The sequence below is a fragment of the Metopolophium dirhodum genome, chromosome 1 (assembly GCF_019925205.1).
Source record: "Metopolophium dirhodum isolate CAU chromosome 1, ASM1992520v1, whole genome shotgun sequence".
Classification (NCBI taxonomy): domain Eukaryota; kingdom Metazoa; phylum Arthropoda; class Insecta; order Hemiptera; family Aphididae; genus Metopolophium; species Metopolophium dirhodum.
Window position 1 is genome coordinate 115,687,846 of NC_083560.1, and position 5,964 is coordinate 115,693,809.

Genomic DNA, 5,964 nt, shown 5'->3' on the forward strand with positions numbered 1-5,964 from the left:
AGAAAAAAAAAATTTGCACCGCAGAGAAATTCGTTGAATAGAATCACGTAAAAAATTTGGTTACAATTTCATTACGACCCTTAACAATATTAATTCATCGAGCAGAAAATTTCGTTAAACGAAATTGCATGATAATAATATTATGGAAGTTTCACAGTTAATCCAGTTCGTTGTCTTGAAATGCGGTTCAGCGAAAACTTAAGCAACGGATCTACCGATACTGAATATTGCAGACATATTATTTTATATGCGATTCATCATTTCCGCGATAATTTACTAGTTCTGTTTTCCCCGAGAAAAGTGTTTGACGATTAAAAGCCATATAATTATTTGTTCCGTTTAATCTGCAGTGCTTGATCGTTGAGCGAAGTCATCGGAGGGTTTAATGACACATAATATAATCTTATTCAGATTTTCCAGATAAAAATATTATAATTATAAATGTGTACTCAAACTAGTGAGTTTCGTAGATTCACGTTACAAGTCGTGACAAAACTGTGTCCGTTACAGTGGAAATATAAGTACCTACTATATATTTTATACTTCAACATCGTTTATATTGGAATTAAGTGTAGATCCTTTTCTATAAAAACATTTGCTAGCATTTCACTTACGTTCGCTGCTTCACTGGTATATTTAAGAAGTAATCACGACATAACTTTTCTGGTTATGGTTAATATGTCTATGTTTTAAACATAAAAACCACATGGTCATGGTAGGTACCTAGTTTAAAATTTAAAAGAAATGGAATAATCTAGTTAGGTTATCTAAATAGTTCAAAAAGTTAAAATACTTGCGGGCGTTTGGAACTCGCAAAAATTGATTAGGTATATAACTTTAACATTTTTCAAATAGTAACCAGTGTTAGGACTTATCTAGATAAATTATTCAGATAATTATTTTTTTATCTTTTATCTTATCTAGATAAATAAATATAAGTTATCTAAGTATTTATTTTAGATAAAAATTTAACTTATCTAGATAACTCTACAATATAAATTTTTTGGTGAAAATTAGCTAGATCTGTTCCAAAATGTTTAATTTTTATTCTCATTATCTCAGGCACAACTTGTACGTAAAATAACATCCAGGGCAAAAATATATGACCTTTTTCTGAAAAGACTATAAATTATTCCTATTTAGTACTATTATTACTTATTAGTAATTAATATTCTGTATTTGGTTTATAATATACTAATTAATTTATGTGAGTATCCTATATTAGTATATAACTATCGCAACCAGTGTTATTTCCCAGAATTTTATAAATATTTTTAAATTATAATTAAAATACGAATAATAGAACAGATGACGAATTGTAACCACTGCCGTCCCAAACAAGATCCCATAGAATATATTATTATTCATTGAGAAATAAAGATAAACCAGCCGTCTATTCTTTCCGTATTCACTATATTTCTGAAATTTATATAAATAATAATATATAATTCACATTGACATATCCTGATATTAATGACAATTGATAAGTCTGTCGAGCAATACGTGAGATGCTATTTATATATTTCGGGTTTTATATGAATAAATATATTATATAGTCCATTACTATGGATTATAAACTATCTAATAAATAATAAACATATTATATAGGCATGTACTTACATGACGGTATATATATTTTTTTAAATTAGTTGTTTTAATATTAATTTCTATAATTGTCTGTTATTTATCTAGATAAAATATGTTTATCTTTCATCTTTTTGTTAGATGAATTTAATTTGTTTATCTTTTATCTGTATCTTAGATAAAATGTAATGTTGTTATCTTTATCTTTATCCAGATGATTTTTTTGTTATCTGTTCCTAACACTGATAGTAACTAACCATTTTGCAGTTGTGAAGCGTCAAAGGAGACAATGACTAATGAGACAACGTCTATAGACACTCAATACCCACTCGGAATACGGACAAATAATTTGGGTTTTATTATATTTAAATATAATATTTATCTTACAAATTTGAATATCATAATTTTTATATATAAAAATAATATAATATTTGTCGAACATTTTTTTTTATATACACTATTTAAGTATTCTTCGAATTGACGACTAGTTGTGGGTCGCGTGCGTCGAAGCCTTTTGATACGGGTCAATCCAAATACATTATACAAATAGGTGAAATAAATTTGAAACGATGTCCCATTCTTCCGGATGCGGTGGGTAAAGGGAATCGGGAAACTGGTGTGATATTATGTGATATAATTAGAGTTATGAGTATGAAATTTTTCTTAGATATTTGTAATGAACACTTAAAAAAATAGAGATGTTTACTGTACTTTCTACTATAGCTTATTAAATTAAAAATTGTTTTTTTTTAATTTTCATTAATATGAAATATTTCATGAAAGTTTCGTGAAATTTCAGAACCCTAGATATAATGGTTTCGCCGTTCATATGTTTGTTTTTTATCTTATTTTTAAGCAGTCACCGCTGTCACATCATCACATAAACTCAAGCGCCACAAACTCGCTATCGTAGTTGGTTTTTAATTTACTGATAGATTATATCTAGGGACCGGATTTATATGCAAATGCATATATGTATTGGAACAAGCTTTTTGAAATCTGATGAAAGTTGTCCCCGATTTCGATCACTCTAATTAACATAACACTAATTTTATTTTGCATATTTCAACGTTTTTACCTATTAAATGCATGTTGAGAATGCATATTTGTAGTTTTAAAGTGCATATTATTATTTATAACACATATATTCGTTTTTCGTCGTATTTTCACGTTCACAGCCACATAATATCGATAAAACTGACACCGGTCGTCAATTCCAAAGATAAGATTACATACTTCATTATAGTCATATGCAACATATAGATAAATTCGTTGCTCATATAATAGAATTCAAGTGTTCGACGGCAGTCCGTGTCTTGCGTTTTATGTTTAAGATTGTGCCCGAGTGCGTCCAGTGATTTTTGATATAATTTTAATTCAGAACTTTAAAATGCCTAAAGTAAAAACACCAATTAGGAGTCGTTTACAGACATACGTAAACGATCATAAAGATATTTTTAAAACCGATGGTTCAATTTTGTATTGCAATATTTGTGAAATTCCAGTTAACGCGACTACAAAGTTTTTGGTAGACCAACATTTATCACGTGATAAACACAAGAACAATTTAAAACTCAAAGAAACACATTTAAGAAATACAAAACAAACTTTCATTTCTAATATGAACGTGGATAACTTTAATGAAGATATTTTCCAAGCTTTTATTTCTGCAAATATTCCTTTATTTAAATTACAAAATTCATCTCTTCGCACTTTCCTAGAAAAATATACTAAACGACACATACCAGATGAGTCAACCTTACGAAAAAATAATGTGAAAAAATGCTACTCTGAAACTATGAACAACATAAGAAGTTCAATTGGGGATCATAATATCTGGATTTCAATCGACGAAACCACCGATTGTGAGGGACGTTATGTAGCGAATGTAATTGTTGGTACATTAGAAATACATCGACTAAGTCAAACATTTTTACTTCATTCCGAGGCTTTGGAAAAAGCAAACCATAGCACAATTGCTCAACTTTTCGATCGGGCGCTATCAATTTTATGGCCTACTGGTATTCGTCACGATAAGGGACTGTTATTTTTAAGTGACGCCGCACCCTATATGATTAAATCAGGTTAATCTATTAAAACATTTTATCCAAAAGTCGTTCATACTACATGTGTAGCACATTGATTACACAGGGTTGCCGAAGAAATAAGAAATCAATTCCCTCAAGTTGATGAACTCATTTCTAACGTCAAAAAAGTTTTTTTAAAAGCTCCATCGCGTGCGATACTTTTCCGAAATATGGCCCTTAATCTCGCACTTCCATCACAACCTATATATTAACGCGTTGGAGTACATGGCTAAACGCAGCTTTTTATTATTGTGAAAACTTGGAAACTATTAAAGGAATAATTCTTCAATTGAATAGTGAAGACTCTATTTCAATTAAAAAATGGCAAGATTTGATAATAGATCAGATATAAATTATTTATATCTAATGTGATAGCTATTGTCTTAAATACGCAAAGCTGGGCATTAACGAGTTAAAAAGTTAATTACATTTTATCTTAACTATTTAATTTCGGCTTTTCATTAACTTAACTGTTCACTTACTAATTTTCTTTTTTAGTTAACGTGAAATTAACGAATTAAGTTTTCATTATAAGGTATAAGTTAAGTTAATTTATTTTGTTTTTAATTTTATTATACTCGTATTTCACTATTTCAGACGATTTCGTTTTCATGTCAAAAAATATTTACCGTTAATGGTTTAAAGTTAAACATTTAAATCATTCGAATCCAAATTATATGGAAATACTGTACGAAGTATAAATACTATAGTCTATAATTTAGTTTTGGATTGGAAAAAAATTAAGTACGCTAGCATTGTATAAGCAAATTAACTTCTTTTTAACTCAATAAAAAATTAACAAAAAGTGTGTATTAACTCTTAACTTAACTGAGTTAACTAATAGTTAAATTAACTTTTAACTTTTTGTTATTGGTGCATATTAACTTAACTGAGTTAAAAACAATCATTAACTTGCCCAGCCTTGTAAATACGAGAATAGCTTTCAATAAATACAATAATATTGTCATAATGATTTTTTTTTTCAACACATCACCAACCTATAACATAATATGCTTTGCCACTGCCGTTTTGTACAAAATATATGCTTCTATTCATATTATGCACCACATTAACTATATAGTAATGGTTGTAGATTTTACATAATATTTGTTTCTACTAAAATATTATAATCGAATGGGTGAGCTTAGAAGCTAAATGTTTTCTACACATAGTTTTTTTTTTGAAAATCCACATTTGTATACATAGCTGGTAATAGCTTCTATGCTTAGTTTTGTCAATGCTCTATAATTCAAGCTCACCCCGCGTTGGTTCATTATTTCAAAAGCTCCCCAGAATTAAAAAATGCTAAATCAATACATTTTACAAATTTGTTATTCAATAGTGATCTATATGGAATCTTTTAGGTCATAACTGTAGTGTTATAAGTAATATAGGTTCTATCTACGTGATGAAATTATTATGTAATCATAAATTATTAAGTAATTCTATAAATAATATAACTATCATATTATTTTGGTTATAACATCACGATATCTTACGTTTAACTACATTTTATTTCCTGGGAAATATTAAATTTATCTAGGAACAAAAAAGTTTTAACTAAATGTAAATAATATGTTAACGACCAAGAGGTATTCTATGTTTAAATTGTTGGGTTTTAACTGGTATCGGGTGGCACTGCTGTGTGCTTACCCATAAAATGCTAACCTTCTGTCATCAACCATTAATTATCAAATGTACTCATTATACTTATTGTACTGTATAGATTGTAAATCATTTTTTAGTAAAATAAAAAAACATGTACAGTGAGATTAAACACAAATAATTAGATTTAATTTAAATGTATGCACAGTGTGTTATATACATATACTATTATGTAACATGCTATCTACTTAAAATTAGTAGGTACATAATAAGTCAAACCAACTTTAAAAATCTAAGTTATTTAAATGAACTAGTTAAATATTAAGTTAATTATAGACAATTATCTAACTAGTCTATGGCCCCAACGGGCCCAACATTAAATATAATATCCAACATGTATATGGACTTGGTATTATAAAATATAATACCCATCGCAATACCCCAAAGCAGCATTTTAGTATCTATAAAAAACTACGACGAGATACGTCTTTTATCGCGTCTGTTAAAAGAACGAAAACGATTGTTATTGACAAACGCGTAAGCCAAAGTAAACCACGAAAACCGAACGTCGACAGCACGGAGAGGCGATCAAGAAATAAAAAGCTCTAAGCTCGCGATGTCTTCATGCCAAGCCGATCGAACGCCGCTGTACATAATAAAATAAGCTGACTGAATTTTATCTCGTGGT